Consider the following 26554-nt stretch of genomic DNA (forward strand, 5'->3'; position numbering starts at 1 on the left):
TTCCCTTACTCCGTCAGAAGATGGCTGCGTGCACAGGGGAGGTAGGGCTTCTGTGCCCTGTGAGAGCATGCCAGAGGGGCGGGGCCTCGGCCACTCCACGCGACTTCCGCCAGGGCCCCGCCCGTTTGATCCTTGGTGGCAGGACCCCCGGCTCTAGCTTACCTCTTTGGGGCAATCCATGGAGGAGCCCCAGATGGATGGGTGGGGGCCTATTTTTGGGGGGTGATAGATTGCACTGGACCTCTAGTAATATATATGACTTATATAGCACTTATTAATAGGATGACAATTTTTTAACCATCTAACTGGTCACCTCATTTGCATGTCACAAAACACTATGCCCCTTTTATAGGAATGTAAAATGAGGCATAAAGGTTAGTTGATATACCCAAGGCTACAGAAGCAGGGATTGGCCGAGGCATGTTCTTAACCACTACACACTACTGCTTCCACGACACTTTCTTTTTTTTTTTTTTCTTTTTTTTTATTTTTTTATTTTTTATTGCTTAAAGTATTACAAAGGGTATTACATATGTGTCCATTTTATCCCCCCGCCCTAGACAGTCCCCTAGCCTCCCCTATCCCCCAATGTCTTATGTCCACTGGTTATGCTTCTATGCATGCATACAAGTCCTTTAGTTGATCTCTTACCCCCCTACCTCCTGCCCTGCAACCCTCCCCGGCCTTCCTGCTGCAGTTTGACAATCTGTTTGAGGCAGCTCTGCCTCTGTATCTATTATTGTTCAAAAGTTTATAATGGTCTCTATTATCCATGAATGAGTGAGATCATGTGGTATTTTTCCTTCATTGACTGGCTTATTTCACTTAGCATAATGCTCTCCAGTTCCATCCATGACGTTGCAAATGGTAAGAGTTCCTTCCTTTTTAGAGCAGCATAGTATTCCATCGTGTAGATGTACCACAGTTTTCTAATCCATTCATCTACTGATGGGCACTTAGGCTGTTTCCAGATCTTAGCTATGGTGAATTGTGCTGCTATGACACTTTCTAATTCACACATTCTCTCTCCTCGTGTGGACATTTAGTCTTGATTGTCTCTTTGTGTAAGACTGTGTACAGTTAGGATTTACTGCATTTCCTTGTAATTAATTTTTCTTTTAAGTTTTAGGCATTGTTCCTGTGGAAAAAAATACATGTTGGAAAATACAGTGAGTATATTTACCTCTCTCCATGGGATCCTTTTTCTCCACTGTCTGTGTGTTTTTTGTTTGTTGTGGGAGTTTGTTTGTTTGTTTGTTTTGGGTTTGGGGTTTTTTTTTTTTTGGTCTATTTTTTTAGGAGCCACTGCTCCTGTATTTATATGATACACTAGGAAGCTAGCTCTGCTAAAGGTCAGTGCAGTTCATTCAATAGAGCTTGCAATTAGAAGCAACTTTTAGCTTCACTTCTTGCTATCTTATTTCAAATTAAATTTCCTATTTTATACTTTATACCTTGCATTATTTATAGTGATAGAAATAGTACAATCCCTGGCATGATAAATGTTTGATACATGTCCATTAAATTTTTAAAGATTTTTTCTAGACTAATTTTTGTATTTTTTGTTATTTTTATTTCTCTCATTTGGAAATATATATGCATTGTTTACATGGCGTTAACACAATACAGTATAATTAATGTAATAATGCATGTATATAGTATTAGAATATATTTTAGAAGTTATATTATTTTATTCAAACATTTATCTAAGTGAGTTTTTCTTCCTCTTGGTAATCTAGTAAAAAGAATGATCATTCATTGAAAATTTATTATACGTTAAGTATTGTACCAAACAGTTTATATCTTGGGTGTTTATTATTTCATTTAATCCCTACCACAATTCTCTGAGTTCCGTGTTATATTTGAGAACATAAACGTAAATAACTTGAGAGAGTAGGTAATTTTCCAACATGGCAGGTCCAATATATTCAGAATTCTAAAGGCATAATGTCTGATTTCAAAGTGTATAACCTGAACCACAAGGCAATACTGTCCTGACGGGATAGACTCTCCATTTGCAATATAGTCTAGAACTGTTGCTAGATTAACATACATACTGAAATAGGTGTCTTAATACAGCAGTTTTCTTAAATCTGTTGCACTTTTGAATCATTGGAGATGCTTTCAAAATACTGAAACCTGAACCGCAAGTCATATAAATTAAAGCTGAATATTAAGAGGTTGGGTCCAAACATTAGTATTTTTTAAAAAGCATTTCAGTGATGGAAATTTGATCAAGGTTGTAAACTTCTGTAATAAAACATAGTGTATCAACAAGCACCTCCTTGAAAACTACTTTACAAAACTACTTTACACTTTGTTTCTATCAATTGCTAATAATAAGATCTCAAAATTTCCATTTTAGAAAAAAAAAATCATTTGCTGGTTTTGTTTTTTGTTCATTTGTTTGTTTGTATTGAGGGGGATGGAAAGTTGTTTTTTTGTTTGCTTGGGGTTTCTTGTTGTTTTTTGGGGGGAGGGGGATGGAAAGTTGGATTTTTGTTTGTTTGCTTGTTGTTTTTTTTGGGGGGGATAGAAAGTTGATTTATTGGTGGGTGTAAGGTGGGGGCAACACCGAGACTCTCACGAGCGCAGGGCCCGCCATTTGTCCAGGGGACCATGATTAGGGATGTACTTGACCCCACTGTCATCTGGGATGAGGCGCTTCTTGGCCACCATGTCTTCAAACTCATCCTCATTAAACTTAGTGAAGCCTCACTTCTTGGAGATGTGGATCTTCCGGCGACCAGGGACCTTGAGCTTGACTCTGCCTGGGCCTCAATCACATGCTCCTTGTTCTGCAGCTTGGTGCGGATGGACATGATGACTTGGCCAATGTGGCCTCTGGCCACGGTGCCCTGGGGCTTTCCAACGACGCCTGCCAGCCCCAGCACAGGACAACATCTTGCTGATGGGGTGATGTGAGAGGGGTAGAGCTGCACTGGGATGGGAAAGCCATCTTTGCCACAGCTTTTCACCGTGTACTTGTTGGCACAAAGACGGACAGCCTCCAGGGCTTCAGAGGAGAGCTGCTCATAATCATCTCACACCATGTGGCCACAGAGTGGGAACTTGTCCACCTTCGCCTTCTTCCGCCGCAGGTCAAAGATGTGGGTCCTGGCATCAGGGACACCTCAGCAGAATTGAGACTTTGGGTAGGGCTTGTTCTTACAACACCCGGTAACACCGGGTGGGGCGGAGACCCCCGGGACGACTCCAGGATCTTAAGTGGCGGTCCGAACAGAAAGAGCTGCTGGCATTGTTTACAGAGAAAGATGTGCTTTGTCTCCTCAGGTTGCTGTTGGGGCTGGGGTCCTTGCATTATACCCAGAAAAGGAATTTTCTAAGACTCGCAAGGGAGGATGCGATAGAGTAGAAAGCTTTATTTCTGTGGAATAACACGCCTGGGTTTCCAAAGTCCCATTTCCCGTTGTCCAGTCATAGAAGAAGTGTAGCTGGGATTTCAGTTAAGCTAAAATCAGAGCCAGAGTTTCCTTTCCATGGTGGAGCCGGGTCTAGTACCTGGAGCCGGGTCAGATCTGTGAGTGAGTATATTGGCAAACTCTAGCTAAATCTGCCTAGTACAGCGTTATGCCAGTTGCAGTCCATTAGTCCATTGTGTGTGGTGGGGGTCAGCATGGCCTTCGGCTACACAGGAGAATGTCAGGGAGTCAAGAGAGTGCACCCCAAGCAACAGGAGTTCCAACGACCCTGAAAGCAAAGAGAGAAAACTAGTTTGTTTAAGGGATTGTATATCCCCAAATGTCCGCACCCTTCCAGTAGCCACACCCATTCTGGCCAATGATCTCTGTTCCCAGCTGTGACTGACAGAAAGCACTGCCCTATGTCACCCTAACTTTACCAGGTATGTGTCCATCTCCTCTGTGTTGGATTCCTAGGAAGAGTAAAGTTGTAGCTTCCTGGTGAAGCTGCCCAAATGACATGCCTGTAATGTCTGGCCTTCCTTTTGCTTCTTTTCTGTTATTAATAACAAATTAATTATAACAGTATCAGTATAATGTAATTTAATTTAGATCTGTGAGTAAGTATATTGGCAAACTCTAGCTAAATCTATCTAGATAAAAATATAATCTTAAAAGTTTCTGTACATCTCAATACATAATAGGCAATAGCAATGGTTTTATTAGAAAATGAATTAACAGCAGGGTTAGGTTATAACCATTGTTAGATCATATCAATTTAAAAAACCTTAGAAAGGAGTTATAGGTAATGACCTAATTAATGAAAAATGCAATTAAATTACATTTAAAAAGCTGTATCCCAGCAACATTTAGATACAATTTTCAGAAACAAGTGAATGTAAAACAATTGTACAAATGAAAATAAACTAACAGTCATTTATTATTTAAAACATCAGTGTTTGAAAAAAGTCAATAAACCAAACTAAATATATATATATATAAAAATATATATATAATATATATATTATATATATATATATATATTTCTACATGATATGAACAGTGAAAGACAACAAAGCATTATTTTTTAGGGGGAAGCGAGATGATATGATAGCAACTGGACAATGGGCTCCACATGTAAGATAATTGATAAGAAAGGAATCATATATTTGACCAATCCTCACAATTTTTCAGTATGCAACCTACATTTGTTATCAGTTATTAATTCCTAAAGGATAAATAGAATTTAATGACTAATAGTTTTAAACAGAAGACGAAAGGAATGTAGAAAATCGATCATGCACAGACATATATACATAAGGGAAATAATTGGGAAAGTACAAATATCTCAAAAGGTTGAAATTATAAAAAGTATGATCTGGTAAGGGATAATAGTGCAACATTGAAAAAAAGAGGGAAATTAAGCTAGAAAAGTTTATGACAGTGAGAATTATTAAGTTCCAGCACAATCACCATGTGAACAGGTGAAGCTTTATCACTTGTAACAGTGAGAACTACAAAAGCACCCTAAAATATATTCTAGGGGAGATCTGCATAGACTAGGGCAGGGGACCTGATGACATTTAATTCTACTTATATACTTTAGAGGGAGTTTCTTCTTATCAAAGTTGAGAAAATGCACTCTATTTAATTATAGTTATTCTTAATAAAATGCTGCTATCTTCATGCAGCATTAGATTCTACACTATGCTCTATAGAAACTTCTGTGTAAGGGTGGCTCCAAAATTTCTATATTGTAGAGCTTTCCCTTGCTGGATATTATCGGAATTGTAGAATGGGATGCACTACTTTTCTTGAAGCAGCTTTTGAATAAGAAGCTCCTGGTTTCAGCGAAATTAGGTTAATTTGAGGTGGGTTGTTTAATCATGCTGCACTGGGTTTGCCTGAAGGAAACCCTGACTATGAAAGACATGCTTATTTGATCTTCAGTTAAAAGTAATTGACTTCAATGAAGTCACCTTCTTAGGATGATGCTAGGGTGGTTTTGACTCAAGGGCTAGTCAAAGTTGTTGGTGACCATGACTCTTGCCTAGGACTAGAGCAAAGGTGGAATATTCAGGAACAGAGTATCATGGGGCTCAGCATGAGCATTTTCCTGATGGTTAAAGGTTATCCAATCTGTTTGGAAACATCAAATCTGGAGAGTGGATCAGGGCACCAGGGGGTGATGGAGCCAGAGACCAAATCTAAAAGGAGACTACAGTGAACTGGGCAGAAGTAGGTCAAAATAAGAAGGATCTTGGAAAATGATCAAGAATGCTTTAGGCTGGCTTAGCACTACACAGGGTATCTAAAACCCTCCTTTGCCACTTCATCAAATAAAATTTGGAAATCGAAGTATATAAACTTTATATTCAGGGAAGTGGTTACCTGTTGGGGAAGGAAAGGGGCAAGAAAAGGAAAGAAGCACATATTTAGACACTTTCTATCTATAATAATAAAAGCATAATATGCTCATTAGGCCAGACCTCCTTCCAGATGTCCTTCCAGAGAACTTTCTGGACATCCTTCCAGATGACCTTCCAGACGAAGCTGGGGCTGCGAGGGAAGCCCAGGTCCCAGGTGCCTGCTGGTGGCCAGTGGGAAGCCCGGGGCCCGGGTGCCAGAGGGAAACCAGTGCTGGCAGCTGGTGGAAGGAAGGCCTACTCTTGCATGAATTTCATGCATTGGGCCTCTTGTTTCTTATAAGAGATGGGTTCCTAGTTATTCATGTTATTATTACACTTCATCACTTACATATGTAGTATATGGGTTCTATATGTATCACATATTTAATAATTATACTTTAACAATTAAAAATTATTTATTTAAAACAGGAAATATTGTAAGGCTTTTATCTGTATTATGTCAACTTAAATGACAGGTAACAGTATATTGAGCACTTTTACCATATGGGGAAATGTTGGTGTGCACTTTATATGCATTTATAAATGTAGCTTTTCTTGCAGTGGTTAGGCATGAGAAAGAGTAAAGGAGAAGCAATATCTTTAAGGACAGGCTGGATTTTGAAATCTATTGGCAGGAAATTGTAAGATACTGAAGAGGTTTATTCAAAAAGTAAAAGTTGAAAATAAGCTGTTATAGTTCTTTGTGCACAGTTGTTTATACACTCGTATTCCTGTTATTCATTCATTATTTATTCAGCATCTGTCAGCTTCCCACTGCACATAATCATTCAAACACAACCTAGTTCTACTGATACTGGATTCTATGTTTCTCAGGTCATCCCTGTTTAAAGGAGTTCAAGGAAAAATCAGCATTAGAACGACCCATCACATATCTGACTGTTTCTAAGCAAATCCAATTTACAATATTTACTTAGTTTTCTGTGACTTTCAAATCACACTGTTAAACTTGGTGTGGAAAACACACCTACACAATCCTATATAAACTTACTACAGGTGAAAAAGAACAGCATGGTACACCTTACTATTTGATCAGCAATACAGATGTCATCACAAGGCTTTCTACATCTTTGAGTGACAGAAATTCACAAGATGGTAGGGAGAATTGGACAGAGTAAGTGAAGAAAAAACAGGAATAATATCTCTAGTTTAGCAGAAACATAGTGTCACCTACTTCAATACCTACTGTCAAAACAGCAGTTAAGAATCAATCTCTTCCCTATTCTCCCAACCAAAAACATCCCCTGCTAAATTAGCTCAAGAATAAGGTGTCTGGCTGCCAGTTGTTTTTGTGAGGTGGCTTTATTCTTCATGTGATTTGGCCACAGGGATGAGAGCGACTCATTTTCATCATAGCACATTTCTTACAGGGTAGGTAATACTGTGAACTGCTGTCTTGGCAGACGTTTCTTCTTAATGGCGACAGCTACCAGTTGAGAGCACAGCTTGCAGCTAACATGATAACAAAAACTCTGCTTGTAATTTTTTTTTTTTTTGGCTAAGGGATTAAGAATTTGTAAAACAGAGGAAACGATAAGAAGAATGCCTTTAATTGACATAGGGAACTGGTATTACTTCTAACATTACCTTAACATTTCTTCTGAAATATCTATAGTTGTGTTTCTAAAATCAACTGAGACCTTTGGCAATGTCTGGAGACATTTTGTTTTTGTTTTTGTTTTTTTGTTGAAAAAGAAATTTTATTTTAGTGAGAAGAATTTCTTTTTTTTTATTGCTTAAAGTATTACAAAGGGTATTACATATGTGTCCTTTTTTTCCCCCCGCCCTTGATAGTCCCCTGGCCTCCCCTACCCCCCAGTGTCTTATGTCCATTGGTTATACTTATATGCATGCATACAAGTCCTTCGGTTGATCTCTTACCCCCCTCCCTCCTGCCCCCCAACCCTCCCCGGCCTTCCCGCTGCAGTTTGATAATCTGTTTGAGGCAGCTCTGCCTCTGTATCTATTATTGTTCAAAAGTTTATAATGGTCTCTATTACCCATGAATGAGCAAGATCATGTGGTATTTTTCCTTCATTGACTGGCTTATTTCACTTAGCATAATGCTCTCCAGTTCCATCCATGCTGTTGCAAATGGTAAGAATTCCTTCCTTTTTACAGCAGCATAGTATTCCATCGTGTAGATGTACCACAGTTTTCTAATCCATTCACCTACTGATGGGCACTTAGGCTGTTTCCAAATCTTAGCTATGGTGAATTGTGCTGCTATGAACATAGGGGTGCATATATCCTTTCTGATTGGTGTTTCTGGTTTCTTGGGATATATTCCTAGAAGTGGGATCACAGGGTCAAATGGGAGTTCCACTTGTAGTTTTTTGAGGAAACTCCATACTGTCTTCCATAGTGGCTGCACAAGTCTGCATTCCCACCAGCAGTGCACGAGTGTTCCTTTTTCTCCACATCCTCTCCAGCACTTGTTGTTTGTTGATTTGTTGATGATAGCCAGTCTGACAGGTGTGAGATGGTACCTCATTGTTGTTTTGATTTGCATCTCTTGGATGATTAGTGACTTTGAGCATGTTTTCATATGCCTCTTGGCTTTCTGAATGTCCTCTTTTGAAAGGTGTCTATTTAAATCCTTTGCCCATTTTTTGATTGGATTGTTTATCTTCCTTTTGTTAAGTTGTATGAGTTCCCTACAAATTTTGGAGATTAGGCCCTTATCAGATATGACATTGGCAAATATGTTTTCCCACACAGTGGGTTTTCTCGTTGTTTTGTTGATGATTTCTTTTGCTGTGCAGAAGCTTTTTATTTTGATGTAGTCCCATTTGTTCATTTTCTCTTTAGTTTCAAGTGCCCTAGGAGCTGTATCAGTGAAGAAATTGCTTCGGCATATGTCTGAGATTTTGTTGCCTTTGGATTCTTCTAGAATTTTTATGGTTTCCTGTCGTACATTTAAGTCCTTTATCCATTTTGAGTTTATTTTTGTGTATGGTGTAAGTTGGTGGTCTAGTTTCATTTTCTTGCATATATCTGTCCAATTTTCCCAACACCATTTATTGAAGAGACTATCTTGGCTCCATTGTATATTCTTGCCTCCTTTGTCAAATATTAATTGAGCATATTGGTTCGGGCCGATTTCTGGGCTCTCTATTCTATTCCATTGATCTATATGCCTATTCTTGTGCCAGTACCAGGCAGTTTTGGGAATAGTGGCTTTGTAATACAGCTTGATATCTGGTATTGAGATCCCACCTACTTTGTTCTTTTTCAGGATCGCTGCAGCTATTCGGGGTCTTTTTTTATTCCAGATGAATTTTTGGAGAGTTCGTTCTAGATCTCTGAAGTATGCCGTTGGTATTTTAATGGGAAGTGCGTTGAATTTGTAGATTGCTTTGGGTAGTATGGACATTTTATTGATGTTGATTCTACCAATCCATGAACACGGTATGTTCTTCCAACTGTTTATGTCTTCCTCCATATCTTTTTTCAATGGAGACATTTTTATTGCCATGTCTGGAAAGGGGAACCACTGGCATATGGTGGGTAGAGGCTGGGAATGCCACTGCCCATCCTACATTGCGTATGACAGCACCGGCAAGAAATAGTTAACTGGTCCACACAGGTCTATAGGCTTCATCAAGGTCCTGAGAGTAAGCCCCTAAGGAGTCCTCTATCTACATGCCAACTATTGGAGACCATTAGCAAGGAGAAAATGTTACACAAATGCAGCTAGTACTTGATACTTCTTAACTTCTCAAGTTAATAATGCCAGTTGGGTTCAGATAGTCCTTCTTCAAATCTTCCTTCACAGATTTATTTTACTTCTTTCCTTTTTTGTGTGTTTTATTTACTTATTTATTTATTTATTTGTTTATTTACTTTTTAATTTCTTTATTGACAGTGGTTCTCAACCTTCCTAATGCCGCGACCCTTCAATACAGTTCCTCAAGTTGTGGTGACCCCCAATTTCATTGTTACAAATTGAACATAATTAAAGCACAGTGATTAATCACAAAAACAATATGTAATTATATATGTGTTTCCTGATTGTCTTAGGCGACCCCTGTGAAAGGGTCATTTGAACCCCAAACGGGTCGCGACCCACAGGTTGAGAACCGCTGGATTAAGGTATTACATATGTGTCCTTATCCCCCTATCCCCCATTTAGTTGTGGACAATCCCAAGGATACAGGTGAAGGTAAGAACTTTTCTTCAGTGTAAAAAAGCCAGTAACTTGCCAGACAGGTGCGAGTGTGTATGTTTCAGAAAGACATTTTTTTTTTATCACCTCTGTCTTTTAAAAATCCTTTACTTTGAAATAGGATTTTTCCCCTTTGGAAACTACTCAATAATATTTTTTAAAAATGTATGACCAGTGATTCTGAATAGTCTGTAGCCAGTAACGTTTACATCTCTATGTCTCTTTACTTAGCAGAAACCCTATTTCTACTGTGCATATGCTCTTGGGTATCCCCCTGGAAAATTTCAACATGTTTGAAATTGCATATCTTTCTGTTACATTCTCTCCCTTTAGCCTCTATTTTATGCTAAAAATCTGATTGTCATTCTTGATATTTTCCTTCTCTCTTACAAATTCATCTTCAAAATAGTACTCCATTTCTTCTGGCTCCCACAATCTACATTAATTTGGCCACTTTAATCTTTCATCACAACTACGGTCTTTCACTTTAGTCTAGTCCACTTCAAATACTGTATCCTGAGTGCTCTCTCCAATGGGTCAAGTATTATGAGTAGATCTCCCACTGACATCACTGTAAGAATTCTTCATTCATTAGATTTAGTCATTGAATAAAGTTCAAACTCCTTACATGGCTCTCAAGTTCTTTTCAGCCCTGTCCAATTCTCGCTAAGCTTGCCTCCTGCCTACCTTACTCCTCTGTATTCTGAAATTCTTTCAGTTCGGGAGATGCCCAATTCTCTCTCTTGGCTCCTAGTGATTTTTATTGTTATTCTTTCATTAAATTTCAAGCCTGCAATCCAGCCCAGAATGTTTCTCCACATCCCACATGTAAAAATATAGGTGATTATTTACTTGCTAAACATTATTGGCTTATTAGGAAATCTGTAATCCTGCTTTAGGAGACATCCATTAATACAACATCATGAATAGATGCAACTTTATACTCATAACATTTGTAAATGAATATTAAGTGTTGGTAAGGCTGTAAACTCAGGTGAGGTATCATATACTGCTTGTGGAATATAGATTCACACACTCGGGAGACTAATATGACATTATCTAGTAATGTAAGGATGACAATATCAACCCCCCACAGTCCATTCCCCAGGTATATATACCTGTAAATATTCTTACACGTATGCTCTAGAAAGACATAAAATTTGGTCATGATATTATCATGTGTAAAACATCTGTGGTTTATTTGTATAATGCAATGCACCATAACTCATTTCATCAATATAATGGAATTTCAACATTTAAAGTCAATTTTCAACATTAAAAATGGAACATTTGTTGATTTTAAAAATAAAATATAAAACATAACTCACTTCAAAAATATTAACAACAGTGAGTCAATATTATGTAAAATTTCATAGTATATATAATGCATTGATACACACAGAATGGCCAGGTTATTATGACCACCTGACGTTTGTAGGCAAATTAGCTATAATTTCGTGCTGAAGTTGCTAGAGGGGCAGACCATTATAAATAGGGAAGCAGGTTGTTTACCATGACAGTAGAAGTGATTTTTTTTCTGAAGATATGGGTGAACAACACGATTTAACAGCCTTTGAACGTGGAAGATATATATATATATATATATATATATATATATATATATATATATATATATGGTTAGGGATTTTCATATATAAAAATTATAAAGAAAAGCAAGTTATTTATTAATACACAAGTCAGTATGGTTACCTTTAAGTGAAAAATGTGAAGAAAAAATTGATGATTTTAAAGTGTATGGGTTAGTCATTTTATTATTTAAAATAGAACATATAAATGTATATATTCACTTTTACAGATGATATATTTCTTAATACAATTATAAGAAAAACTATGTAAGGATTTTAACCATGCTAAGAATAAGGTAGACTTTTTTATAGACCATTTTACAAATCAAAGAAGTCATTCTTGGGTCTAGTCTTTGGGCAGATATCATTGAGATGACAGAAAAATCTTAAAAGTTTTGAAAATTATTTTGCTTCTAACTTTTTATTAATAAATATGAGCTTCATAGAAATGCTATGAGACAGCATGGTGCTGTGAAGGTGCTGAATTCATAATAGGTCAAGATTTTTGTAGAAAACACCAGTATTTCTCTTGAATTCAAATACCAACATTCATGAAAATTAGATAGCAAGGAACTGATGAATCTTACCAAAATAAGTCATTGTCCTATTGTTCATGCTTTTATTAGAAATCTTACCTACATTAAACATTAAAATGCAAGATCATGTTCAGTTTGTCCCATGGACCATTAATTCATTGAGAATTGAGAAACTTACATTACCATACCAGGAGTTCAAAAAATGTGTGTTGAATGAATGCATGGATTAATTTTTTACAAAGTCATAGTGCATTTTAAAAATAATAGAAACTGAGAAAAGCATAACAAAACTGGGACCGAATAAATGTATTTCCAATGTTTTGTAACTTGGGAAAAATTTATTTCTGGAGCTGAAATATAAGAAAGTTGACATTAATTACTAAATATAAATATATCATATTTTAAAATATTACTTATATAAACAATTTGAAAACATTATGATGCTCAGCAATCAAAATCTAATACATATGGGGAGTTTTCCCTTAATGTCAATTTAGTTGGCTTTCAGGTGGAAGAATACCCTAAAGAGATTAGTAATAATAGTAGAGGTAGGCTCTAATCTTCTATGTGCAGTATTTCTTTGTTCATAATTTTTACTATGGTTTAAAAATAGATAGCAGCTATATGTTTGCATAGGTTACCATACTTGCTGCGACAGCTAGTAACTTTAATAATGACAAAGATTTTTTTCCAGAATTTTCATGTGTCAGGCACCAAGCTAATTGGTTTACAAATCTCATCTAATTTATGAGTAGCGACTCTTATTGCTCCTATTTTGCAAATGATTAAATTTAGTGATGCTAATTGCCTTGCCCACAATACACAGAACTAGGATTAGAACTCAGGCAGCAGACTGCAGTGGAGCATATGTTTTGAATTGATATGTACATATGCATTAGGTATCAGATTACTGGAATAATCAGTTCAAACAAAAGTAGTGCAAAGTAAAGGAAATAAAAGTCACACAAATCAATTCAAGAGACTTATATCCCCATTGTAGAATAAGGACCACTAATTTTCTATAAACAATTTTTGTTACATGCTCAAAAAGAGGTGAACATAATCATTGGCTAAACTAATTGAAAAAGAATATCACTTTCCACCCTTAGCCTCCACCACCGCCAAAAATAAGTGTTCCTGAAAATAAAAAGTTAACTTGTAATGATATTCTGTACCTGGTTAAAACACATTTGAAATACTGTGTTCAGTTTTAGATGATCTTTTTAGATAAGAATTTAGAGAGACTAAGATATAGACATGTCTGAAAGGCATATCATATGAAGAATAGTTGAATGAACTCAAACAACATCCCTATAAAGACTTTTGATGAGACAAAACAATTTTCTCTAAATATTTGAGCCATTATAAAAAGAAATTAGACATTCCATGTAATTCTATGGGCAGCATCATACCCTCCATTTAGAAATTACAGCAAATTCAATTACTCCTAATATGCTGAAGAATTTATTCAGACCTCTTCGAATGGCATGAGCCAGCTATAGAGATACTCACTTTAAGAGTTAAAGTGGAAACTGAATGAATGCCTATTATAACCATTACACTGGTCATTTCTTCACTGAGTGGGAGGTTAAACTCAATGAACTCAAAAGTCTCTTCAATTTACCAGGTCAAATCCTATATCTACATTTTAATGAAAAAAAAAAAAGAGAAAGAAAAAGATAATCATTTTTTTTCCCATTTTTATTCTGCACTAGCTAAATAAAACTATAATTCAATTTAAAATATTTTACAACCCATCTCCCATATAGTATGTGACACATGGAAAATGGACATAAGAGCCTGATTTTTGTTTTAAGGAGTAAATAATTATATATAGGAAGGTATATTTTCTACAAGCAAGATTAGACTCTAATCTTCTCTGTGCAGTCTTTCTTTGTGCATGATTCTTTCATATCACCTTCCACTCCCTTCCCTCTTACTTAACCACCACCAAAAAGAATAGTTCCTGAAAAATTTAACTTGGCATGATATTATGTATTTAAATACAGAATAGCCTATGTATTAGGTACCTTAATATATCTATTTTATACAACTGTATTTAGCAGTTAGGACTCAAAGATGAATTACTAACTTTGTTTTTTTTTTATGTAAAGCATTACCCGTTTTTACCCATTATCTATACAAAAGACTGTTAATTGTCTAATTGGGGTTAGAGGGTATTGCACAAAAAAAGAGACCGATTCTGGGTGCATACATTTTCTGCATGTTTGTTCATCAGATGAGCAATTCATCCCTTTTTGAGAGATGCTTATCTTCGGGAATTCTCTATGAAAATTCATCATTAAAAAAAGATGAAATGCTTATTATTTTAAGGCCCAGCCTTCTCAATCCTTTATTTATGCTAAATTATCTTTCCATAAAATTAACAAGTAGCACGACTGGCGTGGCTCAGTGGTTGAGCATCGACCTATGAACCAGGAGTTCATTGGTTTAATTTCCAGCCAGGACACATGCTTAAGTTGCAGGCTCGATCCCCAGTAGGGGGCATGCAGGAGGTAGCCAATGGATGATTCTCTTTCATCATTGATGTTTCTATCTTTTCCTCCCTCTCCCTTACTCAATGAAATCAATAACAATGTTTAAAAATATAATTAAATTAACAAGTAGTAGATTAGATGTGGGTAGGGGAAAATCCATTAGGTTAGGAATCCAAAAGACTTTGTTGCTGACCAGCCTTCACCATAATCTATCAGTGTGACCCTCAGGCACTATAAAGAGCATATTTGTACTTTTGGGGTATGGTTACAGTAGAAATTACACAGCGGCCCTCTTACCTTACAAAGATATAGAGCAAATCAAATGCATTCATTTGAATACTGTGTATCGAGCTAGTTCCTGGAGGAGGATGAATATAAAGCAAAAGCAGTGCCCTGGAAAATTTCAGTGATTTGGAAATCAAACCAGAAAATATTTTACAGATGTGGAATATAAACCACTCAAAAAGGTAAGTTTATCATGTGTCTTCATTATACAGCACAGTGCCGGGAATGTGGAAAATCCTTGAGCTCTTTATATTAATCATCCCAAATAATCCCCACTTAACCCTGACATCAGTATTATTATTACCAGTTTACACAAGAGGAAAATAAAACCACACTAGACACAATTGACAAAAGTGGGACTAAAACTCAGGCTCTCTGAATACTTTTATCATTAAAAAAATGCATCTCTAAGGTAATGGCAGGCATTATATATACACTAGTGTCCCAGTGCATGGATTCGTGCAAATTGAAAGGAAATTAATTACAAAAAATATTTAATAACGCTATTTGCCCTTTCTCTATAATAGAAGTGTCAACCATGATCAACAATGACAGATCGAAACATATGCGTGTGATTGGCACCAAGGAGAGCTTTATATGTATCATGCATGCATGAGTCAACTTAGTCTTTCATATATATATATCAGGGGTGGGCAAACTTTTTGACTCGAGGGCCACAATGGGTTCTTAAACTGGACTGGAGGGCCGGAACAAAAGCATGGATGGAGTGTTTGTATGAACTAATATAAATTCAAAGTAAACATAATTACATAAAAGGGTACGGTCTTTTTTTTTTTTTTAGTTTTATTCATTTCAAATGGGCCAGATCCGGCCCTCGGGCCGTAGTTTGCCCACGGCTGATATATATATATATATATATATATATATATATATATATATATATATAATCACACTAGGGGCCCAGTGCATGAATTTGTGCACCTTGAAAGGAACTGGGGGCTGCAGGGCTGCAGTGGGCACAAGGGTGGGTCTCGTCCCATCCTCTGCACCCCTGCTGGGCCCCTCCTGCCATGGTCTCTGGTTCTCTCTCTGCCTGCAGCCCCGCTCTTGCTGTCACTGCTCCCACATGCTGACAGCACCAGCCCTGCTTGTATCTGATGACAGCATGGAGCAACCGGGGCCGGCATGAGCAGTGGGTGGGAGCAGCGGCTCTGGTCCCAGCAGGGGGTGCAAGCATCTCTGGCAGCAGGTGTGAGAGGTAACTGCCGGCCCCGATTGCCCCTCAGGAGCAGGGGGAGGTGGAGAAGTCCTGAGGGGCTATTGGGGCCAGCAGCCACTGTTTGCACCTGCTGATGGTGCCAAGCGATTGGGACCAGTGCCAAGTTCTGGCTGAGGGTGTGAGCAGGGCCACACTGGCAGTGGGTGCAAGCACTGGGAAGGACCACAGTGCGCAAGAGCACAGAATTTTCAGTAACCCCCTGAGGCTAGCCCTGATGACACTGACCGGTGCCCTGCCTTTGTCTGGTAACCCCGCTCACCTGCTCCACCATCCCAACGAGGCCTACGCTCACCATATTCTGCACACGCCCCCAGGTGGTCAGCACATGTCATAGTGACTGGTTGTTCGGTTGTTCAGTTGTTCTGGTTGTTCTGCCATTCAGTCTATTTGCATATTAGTCTTTTATTATATAGGACTACAGGCCCGGTGCACGAAATCTGTGCATCGGTAGGATCCCTAGGCCTGGCCGGTGATCAGGGCTGATCTGTGGGGCAACTAGAAGGGTGATCAGGGCCCCCTTGATCTCACCTGCCTTGGCCGGCCTGGTGCCGCCTGCTCACCAGCCCTGCCCACCGCCACCGCTGCAGGTAACCTCCCTCTGTGGGGTGACTGGCAGGATGATCAGGGGGCCCCCACTTGCACCTGCCTTTGTTGGCCTGGGGCCTATGAGCTGTGGGAAATTCCTGCATTGAGCATGTGCCAATGGTGGTCAGTATCCATCATAACGACTGGTTGTTCTGCTGGTTGCTCCGCCATTTGGTTGATTTGCATATTAGGCTTTTATTATATAGGATATAATAAACTTGCTTAATTAGACCTGCTTTCTGATTTAGCTAAACTTTTTCTAGCACAGTGAAGCACCCTAACTTCTCTTTCAGGTAACTGTTAGCAACACAGCAATAAATATCAACATGAAGCAGATTATTATTGTAGATCATGCAGAGAGAACATAGGGTAAAATTATTTAACTGTAGCAGTGTTTCACTATATTCTGCGCAGTGACAAAACCTGAAGTCATTTTCAAGTTCCACCATTTCTTACTTCTTTTCAGTTGGGTCAAGTTTCTAAGCTGTCTAAAATCTCCATTTTCCGGCTAATGAAAAGAAAATAGGATTCCACCAAGTCTCCTATCTACCTACTCCAGGACTTCTGTGAGGATCAAATGAGATGAGGCATGAGAAAACGCTTCACAGACATTTGGTTAAAGTGTAAAATGTTTGAACCTGGCTATAAAGCAAGTCATGTTCCTGGGCTGAAGAAACTGCAAGGAGGCTAGTCGCTAGGGAGAGGAAGTCGGACATTGCTATGTGACATCATTACCTTGTGCACACAGCCACCATTTCCAGGCTGGGCTGGGCTGTGGGCCACATTTTGCACCATGGGTTCTTGGCAGTGTTGGCTGCAATTTGGTGGGGTGTCTCTCTGGGTTGGTAGCGGGCTTGTGTCCCACTTGGGGGAAGCTGAATGTTGGTTTGTCAGTGCCAGGTCCATGGTGCCATTTATTTTTAAATGGCCAGTGCATGTCTTGGCAGCTCCTGCATTGAGCATCTGCCCCCTAGTGATAGCTACCGGTCAGATAGATGGACACTTAGCCTTTTATATATATAGATAGCAAAAAGTTGAGGCAGTTCTATGATCAGTAACACTTTAATAGAGGAATAAATGAATAGCTAAATAGTTAATAAATATGCTAAAAAAGTGTCACTATAACTTCATAAATATTTTAACCACACTATTTCATTATTTCACATCTCAGTTCTGATTTCCTTTTAGTTTCACACACAATTAGAAGCTCCACTTTTCTTGTTTCCTCTTCCGAGTTCAAGGCTAGTCCCAACTGAAAAGTTAATTCTGCACTTAGCATCATCAAGCATCCTGATGCAGAGAGATAATTTCCTCCTTTGGGGCGTTTCAAGGTTTCCCGGGCCTGCCATAATACAGCTGCTTCCTGCGCTTCCAGCACTCCCTCTTCAGTTCATGGTTCTTTTGAGGTTTCTCCTGATCTCTGATCACTTAATCCCTGCAGGATAAATGTTTTCTAGGAGAATCTGCCCTTCCTGGTTTCTGATTTACAGCTACTCTGTGTTAAGCAAAGGCAAATACATTTTACTATTGGACCAGATACCTTAATCTCTCACACACACCACATCTAAGGCTGCTCTGTCTTCTCTTGAATCTCACCCTCTTCCTTGATCTTGTCTTAGCACCTCTAGGCTTATAGGCATTTGTTGTCTGCACTTACATAAATTGTCTTCCTTTGCAAGACATACACAGAAGAGTTGTTCTAATCATAGCTGGCTGGTCTCTATAGAAGGCAAACTTGTAAGCATTGATTAGTGGCAGATACCAAGAAAATGAGAATAGACAAGTCTTCTTTGGAATGTTAGTCCCAAAGGGAATATCAAGATACTTATCACTAGAGCAATCAAAAAGGAAACTGTGTTAAGTGCTATTTGCGTGTCCTTGTAGATGGATGACTGCCTTCTACTGAACCACCTTGAGGTGCTGCAGCACAGCACAAGATTTGCAAAAAACCTAATTTTTGTTGAGTTTTTGTGTTTGCACAGGCCTCATAACAAAACAATGGATTTTGAAATAAATGTGATGTTAGTATTCTACATTGTACACTATAGTTTCTAGAATTGCCTTCTCAGAGCAGATCATTGCTGCAGGTTCAGGACCTATGACTTGATAGAAGGAATACTACTTTTGAAGATTGTCTAACCCACTGTTTCAATGAACAACCAATCAAATCCATATGCCCCATTAACAATGACTCAAAATGTAATCACAAAAATGCTGCTTCTTCACAAATTAAAGACAATGCTATAATCCCCGATGATGCTGAGAATGGACTCGGAAGACAGCAGGCAATTTGGAAGCACAGGCTCTCCTTCTTTGAGCTTTGTACTGCACCATCACCAGGACAAGCCTGTAGCCATCCCACGTGTGCAGGCAGACATGAATACCAAGTGAAAGGGTAGTACTGTGTTTGACCCAGCAGTATGCGAGCATAATATTGATAACTTTAGTACCTCCTTTGGCAATGGGACTGGCATTGGAAGGACTTAAGTGTAGGATTTGGGCTGGTATTAAATGCTACTCCCCTGCAAGTTTCACAGTAGAAGGTAGTTTGTAAGTAAAGTCAGTATTTGCTTTAACCTTAGAGAATTTTGAAATTTACAAATGATCAAAATAAAACCCAAAAATAAGTAATTGAAATGATAGAGTTCAAATCCTTAAAAATATTTTAACCTTTAAATTAATTATAAACTGTGATCTGTCATAATGTGTTTAGTTTTTAACTGTGTAATGAGAGTGTGAATATTAAGGCAAATAGTATGAATATTATTTTATAAATTTATTCAAAGCTAGGGTCCCTAGGCCTGGCCGGCTATCAGGGCTGATAAGGTTCCCTGCCTCCCAGCCTCCCCACCTTCTCTTTCCCTTACTCCCTCAGTGCCACACTACCACTGCTGATCACCCACCATGTTCCACATCTCTCCCTGGTGGTCAATGCAAGTCATAACAAGTAATCTAACTCCTGATCTCCTGGTCAAACTCCCGAGGGGACAATTTGCATATTAGCCTTTTATTATATACTAGAGGCCCAATGCACGAAAATTCGTGCAAGAGTAGGCCTTCCTTCCCCCAGTTGCCAGCACTGGCTTCCTTCCAGTACCCAGGACCCAGGCTACCCTCCTCCAGCCACCTGCAGGCACTCAGGACCCTGGCTGGCTTCCCTCTGGCCCTGGCTTCATCAGGAAGGATGTCTGGAATGACATCTGGTCTGATTAGCTACTACCCTTTTATTATTATAGAGGATATATATATACTAGAGACCCGGTGCACAAAAATTTGTGCACTGGAGGTGGGGAGTCCCTCAGCACAGCTTGCCCCCTATCACATACTGGGAGCCCTCAGGGATGTCCTACTCTCTGCTCCCTGTTCCTCTTGGGGAGCGGGCCTAAGCCACAGTCTGGCCTCCCTTTGTGGGAGGCGACCCAGCTGATCAAGGGAAGGCACCATCCCCATTACCCCGCTGTTGCAGCCACTGCCAGTCACCACAGCCACCAAGGAGTTTTCATCAACACGGACTCCAGTCCCTTTACCATGAAAAAATGACAACTTTCTTTAGGCATTTTCAAGATGTGTCTTTCATAGGATATGACATTTCTTTCTTTCTTTGGCCTGGGCAGGGCACCCCAGCTCCCTTGCCGCTGCCGCCAGCAGACGCCAGCAGCCGCCAGCAGCGATCGCTGGCCGGCTCCACCCCTGAGCAGGCCCAAGGCTTCTGGCCGAACTGGGCAGTGCACCCCCAGTTCCCTTCTGCCATCAACATTGCTGGGCCTAATGCTTCAGTCCGTGGCTTGGCACCTACATATGCAAATTAACCATCTTTGTTGGCGGTTAATTTGCATATTGCCATGATTAGCCAATGGGAAGCATAGCGGAGGTATGGTTTTTGTCTTTTATTAGATAGGATATATATCCTATCATATATATATATATATATATATATATATATATATATATATATATATATGACTTATTTAATCAAGATAAATACAATATTAAACTTTGGAGAAAGACACACATTGAGAGAGTCATTCTAAGTATTAGAATTCAAGAAGGTATTTTCTCTCTGAATACATTGAATGAATTATTTTCCAGACACTACAAAGCATATTTTTGTTAACTTTATATCAGGATAAAGTCATTATAAATTATTTCTCTATGTGTTGTTTAAGAAATATAGATACCACATCCACAACAGAATGTTCTTATAGTTTTGAGCTCTTATAATTATCACATCAGAGCTTTTACCAAATACTCTTAAATAAAATTTTAGTCATTGAACATTGTTCTTTTTATTAGGAAAATAATGCAACTGCTTTCACTATTCTTTATTTTTTAAAATGTGAGTTCTTAATGATTCCATAACACTCAAAGATACAAAAGCCCCATTCTCTATGGCCATTGGTTATAAGCAATCTCTCTCTCTCCCTCTTTTTTTTTTCTCTCTTTCTCTCCTCACCCCTCTGTCTTGCTTTCCTTCCACACATACAAACACACATTTAAAATAGTATTTTTATTTTGACAGTTATTCATATGCATAATAACTAAGGATTAGTGGTATTTGCTTGACATTTATGATAATTAACCTATGTTTACTTTGCAAATACTGCTAATAATTTTCCAATTCTCATGCCTAACCTACATAATTATAACAGTACATGTTGCTGCTGCCTAAGAGAGTGAAGGAAAGATTTTCACTTTCATTGCTCCAATAAAGGATTTGGGTAGGATGGAGAGGAAGAGACTAGAGCTTTTATAAAAGCTTCTTCCAGAACTTGGTGATAAATTGACACCGGCTCTTCTACCCAGAAATTCTTAGAGGAAAAAATAATAAAGCCTACAGACAGTTTGAATGCTTTAAGCCATCATTCCAACTGGACTGTGGGATACAATGTAAGTAATACTAAAATTGCAAACGATTAACCAATCAATAAGGATTTATATTGGAAATTGTTGAAACTAATAATACTAATGTCATTCCAACTTTGATAGTAAAGTACTGAAGGAGTAGAGAGTAAGTGGATGAGATAGGAAGAAAGGGGTCCCTTTTTTATGTGCCAACATTTTTGAAAACATCTTTATTGTTGAAAGTATTACAGATATCAGCCTTTTTTCCCATTGATCCCTCCACCTTGCACTCACTCCTCCCAGACCTTCCCCTCATTATTGTCTGTGTCCATGGGCTATGCATATATGCATATAAATTTCCTTGTTAATCTCTCCCCACCCCAGCCTTCCCCTCTGAGATTAGTAAGGGGTCCCTTGGAAGGATGAAGAAAAAAGAGATGATAAATAGGCCAAATGTTATTTCCAACATTTTGACATGGCTAATCTGCTTCTCGTCAAAATTGTGTGTATACATTCAAGCTACCTTAAACTTGTAATTAGTGAATTTATTCCTTTAATATTTGTTTCAATGCCCATGGCTGACCACCGCAGTCTTTGCATGAACATTAAAAAATGGTGTGACACTATATCGATATGCTGAACAAAGACACTGACGGGTGCTAGTTTGAGCAATAATCCCACAACTATGGGGGAGCATAATCCATTTTCTGTGCTGTCATTTGTTAGTAAAATTATGACAAGACTGTCATAAAGAGTTTAAACATGTTATTTTGCCCAGAGATAAACAATCTCAGTTACATGAACTGGGAAAAGATTAAGGGTCAAAGAGTAAAAGCTGGTCAAGATTCATATCATCATATCCTATATAATAAAAGTCTAATATGCTAAGTGCCGACTGTTCAACCATCCGACCAGTTGCTATGACATGCAGTGACCACCAGGTGGCAGATGCTCCAACTGGTAGGTTAGCTTGCTGCTGGGGTCCCAGCCGATTGGGACTGACACACCCTGGAGCCTTCCCGCAGTCCCTCCCCAGCCCCGATCGTGCACCAGTGGGGTCCCTTGGCCTGCACCCTCTCGCAATTGGGGCCCCTCGGTGGATGGCAGAGGGCCAATTTCGGCCCATCCTTGCAGGCTAGGCCAATGGACCTCACCAGTGCACCAATCTATGCACCAGGCTGCCGGGAGCCGGTCCATGCTTGCTGTTTCAAGGGACCTGGCATATATGGCATACTGTTCTTAATATGTTTGCTCACCTTCTTAGCACTATGTGTTTTAACCAAGGTCTCCTCTCTGAGAAAGGTTGTTTCCCCAGGTAGGGATTTTCCCCTGAAGTTAGGGAGGGAATAAAACCTCTTAACTAAGTGCCAGGTGGGTAATTAATCACTTTAACTACGAACAATCATGCTTAAGCTACATAATCTTTACTCCCTGGAATAGAGATAAGAAACGCCCTAACCTTTGAAATAGAGATTGATAGGATTGGAATCAACTGGTATAAATACAGATGTAAGAAGACAGAACGAGGAGAGATAGAACCTAGGCACAGAACCTACACAGAACGTTCTCTAGAGACAGAAGAACTTCGCTGGAGAGAACATGGCAAAAGTTCCTGGACAGAAACTGGCCTCAGAACCTAGAGACAGAACTTAGCGAGAGAACATGGCAAAAGATCCTGGACTGAACCTGACTACAGAAATTGGCAAGAGAACCTGACTAGAACCTGGTAACTGAACCTGGCTGGAGAGCCTGGACAGAACCTGGCTGAAGAACCTAGCGAGGGAACATGGCTACAGAACCTGGCTGGAGAACCTGGAGAACCTAGCAAGAGAACATGGACACAGAACCTGGCTGGAGATCCAAAGCAGAACCTCTCTAGAGATCCAGACCAGAACTTGGCTGGAGATCCTGGCTGGAGATCCTGGCTAGGCTGCTGATCAACTGAACACTGTCTCCATGTCCTTCCTTCTTCGCCGACTCCATCCACACATTTGGGAACTCCTGGACCTGTTGGGGTTGGACCCCAGCACCAGGCCTCTAGTAATATTATATTAGGTAAACAGAGGCTATTAGGTAAACTGATTTCTGAGTGTAGGAGCTATTGGGAGACTGAGAAGAAAATTACAAGTGAAAACTTAGGTTGTTAAGCAAATGAATCCACTAGACCAACAATAAATGACATACTACTCATACATGGGAGAGGCTGGTGTCCTCACATTATAGACTTCTTAGCAGAGTAAAGGATGCAGGATTTAAAAAAAAAACTTTAAGATGTACATAAACTGGAAAGTGAGTAGGTCCAGAGACATGCCTACAATCTCTTTAGATTCTATATATATATAATTTCAGAGAGGAAGGGAGAAGGAGAGAGAGATAGAAACATCAATGATGAGAGAGAATCATTGATCGGCTGCCTCCTGCACAACCCCTACTGGGGGTCGATCCCGCAACCCAGGCATGTGTTCTTAACTGGAATCGAACCTGGGGCCCTTCAGTCCACAGGCTGATGCTCTATCTACTGAGCCAAGCAGGCTAGGGCTCTGTTTAGATTCTTTTGCCAATTTATAATAGCAGCTATTATGTATTTTCTGAAAGTAAGTTGAGATCTAGGAGGAAGATTACAAAGCTTAAACACTTCAGTTGTTCACGTTAAATTATTGAGAACTGAAGGTTGATATAACAACAAACTATCCCATCTCAAGCTTAAAATAACACAATACTTATATTAAATTTGAAATTATTCCCAAGAGAAGTGAACAAAAGGATGTTTAATCTCAACATGTGGAAATATTTTGTATTGCATCATAGAGATAAGGAAAGATTTTGAGATTACCTTCTATTTGGGATTGATTATACCTGTTTTTCACACATTATTTCATGAAAGTGTGTACAGTACACACTTTATTTCATCCTCATGAAAATAGTGATTGCAGTAGTTATACTGGTGTATTTCCTATCTCTATCAATTTTGTCCTTAAGACTAGAATGTGGCTAGAAGAGGAGAACTTGAATATATACTAGTAAATCTAAGCAAGAATTAAAGAGAATGCATTAAGGAATTTGAGCAGGACACATCATTTAGTATCATACTAGAATTTTCTCTCTCAAATGAATTTACCAAAAGTTTTTGCAACAATTCTCTGGAAATATGGCCAGGATAGTGGAGAATGATATAATGGCGTTCATTAAATGTGTGTGTGTGTGTGTGTGTGTGTAGAACTACTACAGAATCTTTAAAGTTAGCCTAATAAAGATATCATCAATAAATCTTCACCATCTTCTATGATCTATAATCTCAGTTTTATAAATGTTTTAACTGAACCTTAAGGTACTTAATTAATGAAACCAAGACCAAACACGTAGTAAGTCCTAAAGTTAAGCTCTGGTGTCTGAGAGACAGACCGGGTTTCTAGTCCTCTTTGTTACCTGACCTCAAAATTGTTGCTCAGGTATAAAACACAACAAACACTAGAGAGTCAAGAGTGCTTGGTAACAAACACTGTCACCTTGAGTAGGACCCATAACATCACTGGTCTTCTGCAGTGAAATACAATGCTTGGGTGGAATGACTCATCAGCAACCATGGCAGAGCTCAGGGGTGTGAAAGGCATCTCTAGCAGTGAGAACTAGGCATTGACTTAGGCTGCTTTTGCTTTAAGTAAGATGTCTTAGGTGAATTACTCTTCAACGACAAGAATACAAGCCACGTGAACATTCAGACTGTCTAACCCAGCCCTCTGCATAGCAGCATCAACAAAAGTGTGGCAAAAAAGGTTGGTTACATGATGTCCTGTGCTAGAAGGCAAAGCTTATCACCGTGAGCTATGCTTAACACAGTGAGATGCGCAAGGTTCCATAGACCTACGAGCTTGAGAAAAAAAATATACCCAGGTCGCTTGGAAATGTCATTTTGAAAAATCATAGCAATGTATTAAAAAGCACTGTTTTAAAGAAGAAAGCTGAACAAGCTAGAACTCAGTCTAGTTCTAATCCTGTGAAAAACCGAGGCAGTGTCCTGGGACAGAGCATCTCAATCTCTGGGTCTCAAAAACTTCATTTTCAAAATAAAGGATGGAATTAAACTCTAAAGTTTCATCATTTTCTAAAATTGTATGACTTACATTCATAGGAGAATGCCTGTATCGGGGGAGAATGTAGAAAGTGACCATGTGCACACAATGCCATTAAGAAAAACATCTCGTGACTGTTGTTTGGTAGCCTCTGTGTATCATCAAAGAATGAAAACATTTTCCAGGTAAATTTAAGTCAGCTACCATGTAATATTACAGCTTAAGAACTGGTTCCACATACTAAAACTAATCTATAATTGCAAAACATTAAGTAATTTTAATATAAATGTGTGTTTTTTTAAAACCCAAGAAACTTCAGGTTTTAGATGCCACGTTTCCTTTTTAATATCACAAACTGGATCTTTCTTTACAAATGCATGTGAAATCATGGAAGTTCCCTTAGAACCCAAATTGAATCATAACAAGTTAAATTGTGAGTTCATAATCAAGTTAGAGTGAGGTATCATTGGGCAGGGATATAGTAACAAAAACCATTTTATGGAGACAAATTGCCTCATAGGTTCTGGCTCTGATTCCTTTTCTGTGCATGTGGCTTTTCAAGGTGTTTATCCTATTGTACCGATTCTTTCAGGAGAGTTTATTTGAAGGGCCTTAGTTTAATATTCTTTGAACCATGTCTTGAGCTCTTTGGATAATAGGTGCTATATAAATCTAATAAACAATTGGCAAATGTTAGAAAATATTACACAGGAGCACATTAAAATGAAGTTTCATTATGCTGTGTTTGGCTTTGACAGTGCTCATAAACCATAGCGTGTTTAGATTAAATTCATTTCCAACATAATATCAGCTCACCACATGTTTCAGAAATGATTTTTTAAAAAATCAAACTTCCCCAAGAGTGATTATACTTTTCCTAAATCTTCCTCTTTATG

General features: G+C 38.7%; 1 pseudogene; it reads right to left on the reverse strand.

Annotated features, from left to right (window-relative positions):
• Positions 1 to 2583: 2583 nt before the first annotated feature.
• On the reverse strand, positions 2584 to 16432 carry LOC118649250 (annotated as a pseudogene).
• Between the last annotated feature and the right edge of the window lie 10122 nt (positions 16433 to 26554).

The sequence above is a fragment of the Myotis myotis genome, unplaced genomic scaffold (genome assembly GCF_014108235.1).
Source record: "Myotis myotis isolate mMyoMyo1 unplaced genomic scaffold, mMyoMyo1.p scaffold_m19_p_1, whole genome shotgun sequence".
Lineage (NCBI taxonomy): Eukaryota > Metazoa > Chordata > Mammalia > Chiroptera > Vespertilionidae > Myotis > Myotis myotis.